This window comes from Heliangelus exortis, chromosome 1 (genome assembly GCF_036169615.1).
Source record: "Heliangelus exortis chromosome 1, bHelExo1.hap1, whole genome shotgun sequence".
Lineage (NCBI taxonomy): Eukaryota > Metazoa > Chordata > Aves > Apodiformes > Trochilidae > Heliangelus > Heliangelus exortis.
Genome location: NC_092422.1, coordinates 172726031 through 172741025, shown reverse-complemented (window position 1 = coordinate 172741025; position 14995 = coordinate 172726031). Strand labels below are relative to the sequence as shown.

The 14995-nt window shown below is 39.1% G+C and overlaps 1 protein-coding gene across 2 annotated transcripts in view; it reads left to right on the top strand.

Moving 5' to 3' along the window:
* The first annotated feature begins 2981 nt into the window (after nt 1–2981).
* Nucleotides 2982–14995, top strand: part of TFEC (transcription factor EC) — a 65607-nt gene continuing 53593 nt past the window's right edge. For both annotated transcript variants that reach the window (XM_071733684.1, XM_071733683.1), the window contains exon 1: nt 2982–3047. The gene's annotated coding sequence lies outside the window, so the exon portion shown is untranslated. The remainder of the gene's footprint in view (nt 3048–14995) is intronic.

Below are 14995 nucleotides of genomic sequence, written 5' to 3'. Positions count from 1 at the left end.
CTGACTGTAGCAGCTAGATGCGAGTCTGGATCCCTAGGCTGGGATATGAACTCCCTTGAGATCACCCTTTCCAGCAGGCAACCCCAGCTTTTTTCCTCTCTCTTGCAAATGCCAATGGTAGCCTCTTATTCCCCACTCCTCCTTCCCACTCTCCCGCAGGCAGCTGCACCTCTGGCCCTGATATCCACATTTTCTCCTCTCCAGAGAAACAGCAGCAAGATGAGTGCACCTGGGAAGTTGCTTAGACCTTGTTATCCCACAGAAAGTTTCCCAGAAACACACAGGGAGTTCACACTTTCTACCCCTGGTAATCAAAATTACTCTTCTACAGTAAAACTGGATTCAGTTTGACAGCAGAACTACCCATATATGGGAAAGGCAGAGGAAGAAGAGCTGAAGGACAGTCCTGTCTCTCAAATGTGCTCAGTTCCTGTCTTTTAGTAAGAACAGAAACAACTTCAGGCTTTTAAGGACGTTTAGCAGATGAGAATTAGAATGAACCCCTTTGCGTTGCTTCCTAATAGAAAGTGCATGAAGGCTGCAAAGGAGAGGGGAGTCTTGTTTGCTGAAAGTCAGTTCCTGTTTCAAAGGATGACCTCCTTTGAAAAGAGGTCTCTCTGCCTGGTGTTCCCATAGGAAGGGACCCAGGGGCTGGATCCATGCTGGCCTGCAGTCAAGGAAGTGCTGAGCTTCCGTTCAGCTTCCCTGAAAAAAAAAAAAAAAGCCATTTCAGCATAATCTTATGTATCTTTGATTAAAAAATGGATGCTTTCTAATGTAAGGTCTTCATTTGACTGATACTGTGTGCTTGAATATCTCAAAGGCTGTAAACTTAGCTAAATCCAGACTCTTAGACATAATCTTAATTTGGTATGGTTTCATTCAGCCTGTTTTCCATTGCCCAGTGCCTTACTAGGACTACTAGTAAAATTTGGGCTAAATGGATCTGTGAGGGAAAATAGTAATTAAAAAAAAAATTAGGTGCCAGAAAGGGAGAAGGAAAGGATGTCAATAATTAGATTTGGGGATTGAAATCTCTGCTTCTGTTTTTTATTATTAAACAGTGCATGAAAGTATACCTACTTTACTAGCGAGTATCTTAAAAACCCCAATATTTACCAGGACAAAGACTTTTTAGATTCTTTGGTGAAATTTTTATGTAGCAGGGTAGTATTACAATAATAGGATATTAATTTATTTGTTTCTCTATCAGTGAAAAAACGAAATGTTCATGCCTTGGGGAGGGGATGGAGCTGACCTCTGTTATCAATAGTTTTTGTACTATCTCACAAAGTGCATTCCTTAAGCAAAAGAACAAGGAATTATCTCAGGGAAAAGGGTGGCAGGATGCTAGAGGGCAAAAGGATGCTGAACAAAGAGTCCTGACCAGCCATTTCTCATGGAAATCAGTGAGGTAGAAGCCACAAACAAAAGGGAGAATGCTTTATATATTTCATCTGCTAATGTACCATTGGCCAACCAAGAAGACAGTGACTAGTCCATATCTTTCTCTTCCCTAAGGCCAGGCTTTCCCTTTCTGCCCCCTTTGCCACCCTGACCCCCTCTATGATGTTTTTTATAACACTTACCAGAAATTTCTCTGTTTGGACTTCTAAACAATTTTTCTCATTTAAAAAAACAACAAGCCCCCTCCTGCCCCCCCAAAAAAAGCAAAAAAAAAAAATCTGTGAAGACTGTCTTGTTTGTCAAGCTTTGAATCCATCTCAGCTTTTCAAGCTTCCCCTGGGGAGTGGGTCTGTCCCTGTCTAGAGCAGAGCTCAGGTGAGAGAAACAGCAGGTCCAATGAATTTTAGTTCTTTTGTTTTGCAATGCTGTGAGAAAAGCAATGGCATCTTCAGCAGTTTTGAGAGAAAGGAAAGCATCTCTGTTTCAGTGTCTGAGGTGGACAGTGTCTGAACTGTCTGATGTTTTCTTCCCTGTATGGCTTTTTACTATACCAGGCAATTTTCTTGGCTGCTGAGATCAGAGGCACCATTAACTTCTTTCAGTATTTCTATAAAACTTGTGAGCTGATGCTTGAGCTTCAGCCCCCTTGCTTTTAGGTTTGAGCAGTGCACCAAAAGTTTTTGTGTGTGAGATTTTCAAAGTGTTCTAGCATCTGTGAAGTAAAGAGTAATTAAAACTGGAAAATACTATGAAGTAGCTCATTTCTCATTGCCTGTGTATCTCAAATCTTGCTTCTCATTAAGGGTTAGATGAATTCTTTACTCTAAGGTTACACAGAGAATAATATGGTGTGAGAGAAAATGGGTGTTTCCTGAACAGGACTCAGGGATCTAACTCCCATCTTTGAAAATATTTGAAGATTCAAATATTTCCATAGCAGTCATAGCAGCTATAAAAACTGGGATTAAAAGAAACAAAATTGTCTCCTTCAAGGCTTTAGCATATAGGTAGTATTTAAAGGATAAAAAAAAAAAAAGACCTAAGGGACTTAGCGTGATTTCAAGTTATTCATAATTTGGACAAAATTACTGCATTACAAGAGCCTATTCCAATTACAGAATTTTTTAATCTCAGTCCAAGATAAACATGTCTTCAACACCACATACACCTGAGCTGCCCTTTTAAATGCCCAAAAACCTTGATCCATATTCAGGGTTTCTTTTCCTGAGTCTCCCCGCTGTGATGAAAGAGACATCTCATCTCGTATTAATTTTGTCTCAGCACATGGAATATTATTATGCTATAGCTTTTAGGGCAGGTTTTTTATATATTTATGTGAATTTTAAAGCTGTTAAAGTAATAGCTGAAATTTCCACCTCACTTCCAAAAAAATACATTTTGCTTGTAAGGGGAAGGTGGTGTGACGCAAACTTTGCTGTGAGCAATTGTCTTTAACAGCCATCAAAAGTCAAATATAGAACCAAATTTCTAGTAGTTCCTTAAGAGGCAAACCTTGTCGCCACCCTTCATGGGAAGGGAAGCAGTATCTGTAAAAACCCCGGGTGCTTGCTTCCCTCAGCATTACTGGTCTCCAGCCGGCTGGTCCCGTCTGCCACCCACACTATGGGTAAGGAGCGGGGGTGAGTACAGGGACAGGCAAGTACCTGCCTCCAGGGATCATTCTGCTTTTCAGCAGTGGGGACAACCAGCTTGTAGAGTCTAACAGGGGTTCAGAGCCCACAGGAGTGGGTGCAGGGCCTCTCAGCAGTGGAGACAGCTCAGGGGGGAGCCCAAGCAGCCACCTTATCCCGGTGGGCGTCTCCCGGCTTCCCGGCGGGGTGTGCAGGAGCAGTGACTGCTCAACAGTGCTTAATTGTGCAGTCACTCGTAATCAATTTGAATGCTTGAATATTTACTGCCATTGAACTCGCAGTGCATTTTTTGTGGCAGGAACTGATTGCTTAAAAAGATATTTTCAATGCCATCTGGATTTGGACAGCATTACAACTAAGCTATTGTACTTCTATAGCCATTGAATTGTACCACAGATAACTGGGTTGAAGTTAGACCATTAACTTAATATCTGAGGGGACAAGAAGATATAATTTCCCTGTTTTATAAAATTAAATGTTGTACTACATAAAACAGTATATGTCCTTTAACGATTGTTTACACAAAGCTTCTCTTGTGGAATTTTTGCTGACAAATTCAGAGCAAGACTGTATTCAAATAATATTTACATCACATCACACTTCTCCATTTTGCAGGTTTCCCCTTCCATTCCTTCATTTTTTATTTAATTGTGAAAGGATTTTTAGAACTGTGGGGACTCTAACAGTGATGTGTGTACAGATGTTATGTCTGTGTCTAGGGATGTTTAGACAGCTATATTCATTCACATTTACACTCTCCACCATAAAAACTTGATTCTAAATATAGGCAATTTATCCCCAAGGGAAAAGAAAATAAAAAACAATGATCCAGAGAAAAAATTGCAACAATAATGCCCCTCTATTCCTCAGACCTATAAATACTATTTGGTATTTAAAGAATTTAATCATACTTGGTCTTTTTGCCTCCACGGTCATGGATAAATCTCTCAAGTTTGGATGTCCAAAATGTAGATGAAATTTCAAAGCCTAAAAGTGATTTAAGACCATGGTCTACATTAAGAACAGTGGGGGCTGGCATTCTTGAGTCACTTTTGTGGTTCTCACAAGAATATTCTGAATGTATAATTCAACATCAAAGTCAGTATGCTGCTTGAATGCCAAGGGGGGCAACTGACTTTTGGAGAGCTATACACTAAGGTGTTCTGGTACTACTGTGGCAACTGGCAGGACTAAGTATTAATTTAGGTGCCTAATTCTAAATCAAGGTAAATTTTAAATATCCAGATTTATTTATCCCAAGTCAGATTATAAACATGATCCTAGTTAGTTCATCTTATCATGGTCATTCTGAAAGTTTGACATCTGGGCGAAGCAAGTTGTCATTGTGGAAGAGCAAGATGTAACACAGAGTGATCAGCCTACCTGTTTTAGACACAAATAGGACACAACTCCTTAATTTAAACCAAAACTTGGATTCTGGAACTCACATGCAATTGTATGGAAGGAAAATAACACACACACACACAAAAAAAAAAAAAAAAAAAAAAAAAAAAAAGTAATAAGGTTGGATTTGAAACCAGAAACCATTTTTTTCTCTTCATATTGACTGAATGCATGGTCTCCAACCTCCTCAAGAATACCCAACAGTTTTGCTGAGTGGGATAAGAAATAGGTGATCACCAGCCTTGGGGAATAACACTTGCTTACTGGAGACACAGGTACTCTGCTCCAGGATAACTGGTAGTGTTGGATGAATGCATGTGTGAGGGCATGCAGAACTGTAAATGAACAAGTATTTAAGAAAACAAAAGTGCAAATTAGAAGTTTCTAAACCAGGTCAGTAAAAGACAAGGTTGACTTTTTCCTTGTTGTGTTGTGCTGTAATCCATCACTCTGAGCTGCTTCACCTTCTTAGGGCTGTACTGCCAGTGCACAAGATTTTCACTAGCAGTTGTTTTCCCTGCAACAAAAGAGAAAGGGAGCATTGCTGTGAGGATCCTTTTAGCACAAAAGCATAGGAGTGTGGTGTCACCACAAAGCCACCTTGGAGTAGCAAGTGCTGAGCAATTGGGCAGAGGCCCGGGATTTGTTTCACAGTCATTCTGTTACTTTTGAAGTTTTCCTGGGACAGTACCACTATGTTGCCTACCTAGTTGGTAGGCAGTCTGGGCTGGGCAATGCTGTGGTTGCTTTTGCCTATAACTGGACTTGTTCCAGTGGGACAAATTCTGCTGAGTCATGAAAGCAGGGGAAGCAGCAGAGTGCTGCAGGCTGCTGTCAGCACAAAGTTGGGAACTGAACAAACTCTTTCCTGCAGACTATCATTACACCATGGTTCAGTAAAGGAGAGCTTGCAAAACCAGGCACAGCCAAGTGCACAATAACCTTACTGATAAAGCAGCCATACCCATTGGGATCTATTATCTTTTCATCTTTGAAGAGACTATAGAGGTGTGTTCAAAATCTGTTGGCTTGGTGTTACCTTCAGGAAAAAAAATTAAGTGTAGGCTAAGGGCAAGCTGATTCTCAAGTCGCAGACTTCTCATCTTGTAGGAAATAGTTGTCATTTTCATCAGTTTCTCATGATGTTTAAAAGCCTCTCTTCTTCAGAGAGTGTTTAATCCAGGTGCCTGGCTTCGCACAAGTGGCATCACCCTCTTCACTTCCCTGTGTAGCTGGATGTGCTGCAAAGGCTTTAAGGGATGAAGTGAGATGGGAGCTCAGGAGACCTCTGTGCAGTCCTCATTTACCTGTCTACAGCTGGTCAAACAAATCACCTCCTGGACATCTCACTCCAGTAAGACGATCACCTCAGGCAGAGATGGTTAACTCTGAAGTGTGTATACTTGGGCAAGATGAATTCCGCTGGGTAAAAATGCATGGCCAAAAATAGGGCTTGCTTTGAAAAATTTATCATGTATTAGGGAAGGCAGGCAAAAATGCAGCAAGATGGCAAAGAGAGGTGGCAGGAATTGTCCAAAGTGACCTAGACCCTCAGTCATTACATGGGAACACACCCTTGCTGTCCTGAGACAAAGTTCTTCACTATATATCTTGGATCAGTTTGAATCTAATATATGTTATTAACTTTGCCAAGCTCCTCCAAACTTCCTTGTTAACTCAGAGTCCTAAGAAATAGCTGAAAGCCTGAGTGTGGGCAATGGAAGAAGGAAGAGTGAGAAGAGTCTTCTCATGCTTCACAGCCTATTCTGAAAAAGGAAGTGCTGAAAGTTTTGCAAGATATATAGAAACTCAAAAAAAAAAAAAAAAAAAAAAGTTCAGACTGTTTTGCAGACAGTTTCAGAGCCAGTTAGATGGATGCAGAGAGCCACATGCAGTTCCACTGCAAACCAGTTCAGCAACAGACTTTACTGCAGATGTTCCCATTTGCATGATTTGAAAACAGACAGATAATAAATGGAAACTTTACTTTTTTATGATAATAATATAAACCGATGGTGACAGTGCTGAAAGTGGAAGTTCACTTCATGTGTATCATGTGAGTAATTTGTTGGAAAAGTGGAAATACCTTTCAGATAACTTTGCACTTTTTCTCTTCTTAATTTCCATTGGCTAAATGTAATTAATAGCCCTGTTAAGCATGAAATATTCTTCTATTTTTTTTCCCAGAAATGCAATTCCTTTATCTGTACCATAGATGTTTTGAGGGTAAATAAAAGAGGTCAGTGGACTGTGTTAGAAGTCTAACATTAGATGTGGGAAACTGGGAAAAAAGGAGAGAAAGCATAAAGAAAAAGACAATGCTTTCAAAACCAGGCAATTCATCACCCAACAGAAACATGAATTAGATAGCAGACTAAAAGGATGAGAAGTAGGAATGATTTATAGAATAAAATGAACAGGAAGCTGTTGATAAAATTTAAAAACATTGCCATTCCACATGTTTACTTAAACAAAATGTAATCTGTCAATCAAGTAAATTTTGCTTCCCTTCTAAAATAAAACTTCTAGCAGAAAATGTCAATGTTCTTTTTCATTTTAAACTTCTTCAATCTTCAGTTTCTGTGCTATACATCTATTAAAAAAAATTCTACAAATAGGACAGTGAAATGTGATGACTTTGAGTAATAACAGCATGACTCAGGCTGCATTTTCTTAGAGTCCACTGTCAACTCCAAATAAGGGTGGCTTCTTTTCAGTTTTAATTGCTAGTGTTAGGCTATCTTTCCTGCAGAACTTTGGTAAAGACAGCTGAGATTTCTGTTGTATAAAATATGATGCCATATAAACTTTAATTAAAGGGATCCAGATACTCAGCTACTATATCTCAGGATTTAATGAAACAAGTTATAGCAAACCATGATCTCATCCAAAGTGACCAGCATATAAAGATAAGGATGGTCACTTACGTTATGCATGTTGGATAACTGAAAAACTGTGTAATTAACAGCATCTGTAGCTCATTGACATTAACACATTTAATTGTGATAAAAGCCTCTCCACTGCAGTGTGAGAAATTTTCAAGTTCTTTTTGCATAGATATTGCATGACCTTTGGGGTAACATAATTTCTGCTGCTGGTATCTGGTTGCTTGTGACCCCACTCAAGGAAGGATGCCTTGAACTGAGTGGAGATAACTGTGAGGCTGGTACCACAGTAACAGAAGCTGTTTCCCAGTCTATTTAAGGACCCACAGGCAACTGGGTTGACTGCCACGTGTGTGCCAAATACTTCTGGGGTGTTTTCTTGCTTCGTCTCAGAGTTGATTATTTGGGGTTCCTAACCAGAGGATCCATGAGCTGTTTGGAAGCTGGAAAGAAAGTTACTCTTTCTTAAAAGAATACCTGAGAAAAGACAGAACCTAAATACTGGCTCCCTCCCCTGAGGAGTAAATCAGTGGAAGTGCCTGTAGTTTTTTCAGGGAAAGGGAGCATATATGTTACTAGACGTTTGATTAGGTCTGCAGCTTCTTGTGCTTTATAGAGAAGTCCTTAAAAGAAGATGTCCAACCAATGATTAACACCAACAGGAATTTTAGTTTATCTTTACAGTTACTAACATGATAAAAACTTGAAATACTCCTACTCTTTAACCAAACTGAATTAATAAAATTTATCTTTTTCTTGTATGTGCATGAGTCCTGCTCATGCTGCAAAATCCTCAGAGTTAAATTAAAGATGAAATAGATGCAGTAACGTGCAAGATGTCCTCCCCCTCATTCAAATCGTATTTAAATGATACAAACCTTTTCTACGGGGTTAGAGCCAAACTGTAGAGTTCCTGTTAGATTTAATAATGTAATCTCATACATAATGATAAAACTTAATTCTTGAAAATTCAATTTTTGGAATTATCATAATTATTTATGTCAGAAAATTATTGAAACAATTTATTTGCTTTTGTTTGAATAATGTTTAAAGTTGATTATTTTTATGCACAAACATTTTTATATCATTTTTTTCCCACAGGACTTTAAAGATCTTCTTTCATGTTAATTTTATTGACTTCATTATTTTTCTCCACTTTGCTATTTCTGAATGCATATAATTCCAATTACATTTTATTACAAGTTTTAGCTAAGGAGAAATGACATCACATTTGTATGTTAAGGAGCAGTGCCAAGAGTGAGTGAAAATGAGGATAACAATGATTTCATATTTGGAAATTGTTAACAACTTTTATAAAGGAAATTATATAAAATATCTTCAAGGACATAGATATTCAGCAGCTGCTGAAAAATCTTGGAGTATCATTGCTCTTTTGCACCTTTTTGTCAAACAAATGTGAGAAAAATTGTCGTGGAAACTTAAAATATCATATAATTACTGTTGTTATTTGAGATTTTTGAGCACAAATTTATATGCCTGTGGAATGCATCACTAAAGATGTGCTGACTGTGCAAGTAAGGAATACTTACACCTGAATGTTATAGAACAATAAAGTAAAACATCTTCAGAGAACTGCTATTTGGAACTTCCTATTTCACTATCAGTAACTTCCAGCTGGAAGCTGCTAGTCACTAACTGTCATCTCAGTGAATCCATCACTATTTAGTCTGTTTGTATGTCTGTTCTCATGATCACATAATTTCCCTTGCTTTTCATGAACACCTGAAAATGGACACCATTTGAGACATGTAAATAGATTGGATTACTTTTCTTCATTGATATGTAATAACAGGATTATAAAACACAGATCCACAGTGGTGCTTAGGATATATTTAGTAGTCACTTTTTGCTGAATTCCATAAAAATCAGGTATTTAAAAAGGACTGATCCAGCTGGGGCATGGAATAGAGGCTTCTTGTTCTGATGCTGGGACATGACAAACACTCTGCTCTTCAAATTATACTAATACCTCCAGAAAATATAATTACAATTGGTGGAAGTGATATTTCAAATACTCTGACACAAAACAGGATAATATAATGCGATAAGAACTCACAAATTGCTGAACTATTGCAATCCTCATAAAAACTAACAGTGGGATAGAAAGTAAGCACAAGAGGTCAACAAAGCCAGGCAGTCATGGTATGTAGTATCCAAAGTGACAGGTAGCATCAGTCTGCATCAGTCACCCTTCTCTTTGTGTGGTAAAGATCAGCACCCAACTCCTTGTTCTGCTGAGTCTCATTTCCTTGAAGTACTTGTGCCTGTACAGACTGTGAAGCTGCTACCCTCATCCAAGTGAAAAGAAATTCAAAGACTGATCCTAACTTTGTTCTATTATGGCCTCCTTTCTGTGATTTTAATGTCAGTGCTATGTTTTTATAAAGTGTGAATATTTTCAAGTTTAGCAGGATTAGACCTAAACCCAAATCTAATGATTACTATTATGTAATTCATGTTACAGGTCACTTGAATTTATGAGAGTTAGCATGCTAATTTATGTAACTTTAACCAAGAAATTGAAAGCACAGTGACTCTCCAAGTTCATGAACAGATGTCTAAGGTAGCAGAAGCATGCATTTAATGCTAGCTTCGTGTGCCCTGTCTCCATATGGTCTTGAATGCCTGAGCTAATATTGTCTTAAGCCATCTTTCCCCTCTAAGTTCGCACTTATAAACCTAGACAGAAGCGTTCCTGAGAGTGGCCACTGTCTATGGTATTTTGCAGCCCATATACCTTTCCATGGTGGTGATTTTTCATACTTATAAACAGCTCATTTGCACTGAATGTCCTGAAGAAAAAGTGAAGCATAACTCTCAAAGGACATGTGTATGAATCTTTTGCTTCCAGCAGAAGTGCACTGATCCACAACTTCAGAAATGGATGAAAAAGTGAGACATAAGCTGGCAACGTGTGCTCACAGGCCTGAAAACCGTGTCCTGGGCTGCAACAAAAGGGTGACCAGTAAGTCAATAGTGGTAATTCTCCCTCTCTGCTCCAGTGAAACCCCAACTGGGATACTGTGTCCAGCTCTGGAGTCCTCAGCACAGGAACCACTTAAACCAGTTGGAGCAGGTCTAGAGGAGGGCCACAAAAATGATCAGAGGGATGGAACACCTCTCCTATGAAGACAGGCTGACAGAGTTGGGATTGTTGAACTTGGAGAAGAGAAAGCTTCAGAGAGAATTTATTCCAGCATTTCAGTAGTGTAAAGGGGGATTACAAGAAAGATGGTGACAAACTTTCTAGTAGGGTGTACAGCAACAGAAAAAGCACTAGTGGTTTTAAACTAAAGAGGGTAGATTCAGATTAGATATAAGGAAAAAAATTTTTACAATGATGGTGGTGACACAATGGAATAGGTTGCTCAGAGAGGTGACAGAAGCCCCATCCCTGGAAACATTCAAGGTCAGATTGGATAGGGCTCTGAGGAGCTTGATCTACTTGAAGATGTCTCTGTTCACTGCAGGGGGCTTGGATGAGATGATCTTTAATGGTCACTTTCAACCCAAGCTGTTCTATGATTCTGTTATCCTATGTTGTGATGCCAGGATTGTTATTTCCTTGCATCAACCAATGTCCTGCTCCATGTGTAACACATGCTGAAGATTAATAGTGTTTGCATGCCTGTGAAACTCCACAATGGAGAAGAAAATCTCACGCCAGTTGTGTTCAGCTAGTTTGTTCACTAGGGTTATCAATGTAGCTCTTGAAGGTTTTGAAACTTGTTTTCACTGGGTAGAAATTTAAATAGTGCTTCAGACAGCTCAACGTTCTGGCTTCATGAGGAGTTAGTTGGTCTATGCACTTATTTCAGATATTTAGGTGCAGTTTATTCAGATATATCTTATGATTATTAAAGCTGTGTTTTGGAGCTTTCTTATTTGTGATCATGGACTGATTAATAGAGCTGACTCTTCCTGCCTCACTCTGAGAGAGATTTTGTTGTCTACAGAGTCCTACTAAGGGAAAAGTGGTGAGAGACCAAGATGATAATTTGAAGCAAAGAAAGAAGGCAGATTTTTAATCTCAGATTGAGGGAAGAGCTAGTTTAGCAATATCAGCAATAATTATATAATTTGCTTGCTCGTTTCAGGATACAAAAGAATACATGTTGAAGCCAGTAATACCAATCCATATAAATTCTAGAAACTCAAGTGCATGGGGGGTTTTGACATAAACTACAAGTCTGTTTATCTACTTCACAGCCTCCATGTATGTTTGTCCATCTATAGGAAGGCATGTATCAGAAACAGAAATACATACATGTGTATTTGTATATTATGTATACATACTGTTTATAAATTAACATTTAACATTATAAAATCAGTTACTTATTATTTATTGAACACAAAGATGGGAAAGAGATTTTCTCTTTCACATTTGTGTAAAGGCCAGGCCAACAGAATCCTAGTCTGAATAAAGAGGACTGTGGCCAGCAGGTTGAGGGAGGTCATTCTGCCCCTCTACTCTGCCCTGGTGAGGCCACAGCTGGAATATTCCATCCAGTTTTGGGCTCCCCATCTCAAGAGAGAAAATTGCCAGGGAGAGTCCAGCAGAGGGCAACAAGGATGACTGGGGGTATTGGAGCATCTCTTATGAGGAAAAGCTGAGAAAGCTGGGACTCTTTAACCTGGAGAAGAGAAGGCTGAGGAGACCTTATTAATGTCTAAAAGTATCTAAAGTTTGGGTGCAAGGAAGATGGAGCCAGACTCTTCTCAGTAGTTCCCAGTGACAGACCAAGGGGCAACTGGCACAAGACAGAACATAAGAAGTTCTATTTAAACATAAAAAAAAAACTTTGCTGGGAGGGTGACAAGCACTGGCACAGGCTGCCCAGGAATGTTGTGGAGTCCCCTCCTCTTGAGGTATTCAAAACCTGCCTGAATGCAGTCCTATGTAATGTGCTCTAGGTGATCCTGCTTTAGTGGAGAGTTGGACTACATGATCTCTAGAGGTCCCTTCCAACTCTGATAATTCAGTGATTCTGTGTTGAGCTGCCAAACACCTTGGTCATTTCATCTTAGGGGATCTCTAACTTGCACCATAGTAGGGCTGAATCTGAAAAGGAGGCCTGTACAGAAAGAATATTTGTGACAAAGGTCAGAATAAGAGACAAACCCACCAGTAATAGTAGACATTTTGAAATATAGAGAATTAATAATTCTTTTTGTATTAATAGAATATTATATAATTATGTCATTGCAATTTAATTCAGTTTGCCTAATCAGGACAAAGAATTCTGATAAGTGTGTAAGATCCAATTAGAAAAAAGATTAACTTAATCATCTGGATGCTCCAAATGTCTGTCTGCCTTTGCTCTTTGAGAGACATTAGGAAGAGAGGGTGGAGGGGGAAGTTTCTTCAAGTTAGGTATTTCCTACTTAGCAGCATGATAACTAAACCCCTTCAGTTATCTGAATTGCAAATTCCCTCATCCAAAAAAATATCACTCTTTGTAGGACCAGCATTTTCATAAACAGCAGCTTATCTGCTCTGCTTTCTCTAGAACAGGAGCCACACTTAAGTAGGAGTCACTGTGCCTTTGCACTGTGCCTTTCTATACCTCTAAGATACATTTAGAAACTGAATCCCTCGTGGTTAACTTGCTGCAGGAATGCAAAACTTTGCATAATATTTTGGATTTAAACTAGCCCATATAATGGACAACATTATTCTGTTTGGGTCTCGAGTGCTATTGTTTCAGGATTCCTGCATTGAAAGACTGAGGTCTACAGACATTCTGCAATCCTGAAAAATTGTCTGTGTATATTAACTATTCCTTAGCCACACGGCCCTGTGGTGCAAAAGCTGCATAAGGTTGTGTGAATTGTAGAGGTAAGCCCTGGTAATTGAATATCTGGTGTTCCAGGTGGGGCCTGAGGTGAGATGCAAGTGTTTGCAGTCTCTGCCTGCCTTCTTCCTACATCTGCCTCACTTTCATGAGCAATACAATTCACACACCATTATTTTTTTCTGTTAGAAAAGTTGAACAGTTGGTGCCAGCCTACATGATGGCTGGCTATTATAATGCCTTCCTTTTTTATTATTAACAAAAGCACTCTGAATATTCATAAAAAGTTGACATTATTTCATTAGCTGTTGCAGGTGTATGGGTAATCCTACTGAAAAGGCTATCATGCTCTCTGCTGGATATCTGCATAAATGTTTCTAAAACATCACTTCCCACAAGCACAGAGGACCAGATAGCAAGGCAATTAATAGGCACTGAATGTGTATTCCCAGTCTCTCATTCCTGCTCTCTTTCTTGTTAGTTCAGAGCTATATTTGTTATTACTTCTCTTATAAATCTGAGATCCAATCAAGCTCTCCAACAGACAGGTCAGAAATCTGTGTTTGTCAAATTTTTCAGCCCTTTCGACTTCCACAGTTTTAACAAAGAGGTTTTTATACATTGGATTTTTACCAGTATTACAGAAACAAGGTTTTCACAGTTTATTTCAAAATCAGTTTCACTCTGGGAGCTCAAAAACTTCCAGTCATATTCAAAAAGCAGGAAACCTTCCACAATGTAAAGCTGGTAGTTATAATAACTATTGGTTGATTGTGCCTCCTGAGCAACCTGTCACAGGAGGCAGATCCTGATATTTTTTTCTGAATTCACAAATAATATAGAGTGTTGGGTTTCTGGTATATCAGAGACTCTTAGGAGGGACGTGGCTACTGTCCATGTAGTACAGCTACATAGATCAAGCAGGTTGTAGGTGTTGGGCTGTGAATATGGTAGGAGGGAGATATAAGTAGTGATGTTGAGCTAGAACTCCATTTCATTCCTTGCTTGTGTTCTACCACCACTTCTCTGTGTTGCTCTCATGCAATTATTAAATAAGATTTAATGGGCAGATTTGGCCTGGTGACATTTTGAAGTGATATAAATAGGGGGAGAGCTTTGAAAGCTTGTGATGAAACAGTTAGGATGTGCAAAAATCATCTTGTGTTTTGGCTCACAGTAGAGTTATTAGAAAGAAAGACACATAAATCTCTGCTGTAGTGAGCACTTACAAGCCTGGGGACCTGATGAATATAAGCAATATCCTGGTTTTCTTATGAGCTTAAGAGTTATGCTTACAAGAAAAATAACAACTTCCTGAATTTTGTCCTCCTGCCCCAGGAGTCTTCTGTTCTCTGAGCACATAGGCATCGTTGTCAGGCTCAAAAACACCTTAGCTCTTCTTCACCCATACTGAAGAAGAGAGTGTCCTTATTCAGAAAAAAAAGATGATATGGTAAAGACAAGCCATTAGATTTTTTCCTAAATTTTATGCCTGGCAATAAAACTCCAAGAGCTGAGATTTGGGATCCTGCCCATTATTTCCATGTCCCTGTGCTAATTCTTATCCTTTGCTTTTTATCTCCACATGGATTTTCAGCTGCCTGTGAACTTACAGCCTGCAGATCCTCAGGCCGTGTTGTAAGAGCTGCAAATCAAAACAAAGCAGCTGCTTAGCATCCCTGCATCACCCTACACATGGAGACATACACATAGTCCATCACTGGGGGGTTAAACAGACATGCACAAGGTGTGTAGTGATGCTGAACATTTGTTCTATCTTCATTGTCTTTCTCGAGCAGAGTTCAATAGTTTCAGAAAAGGTAATTCCTAT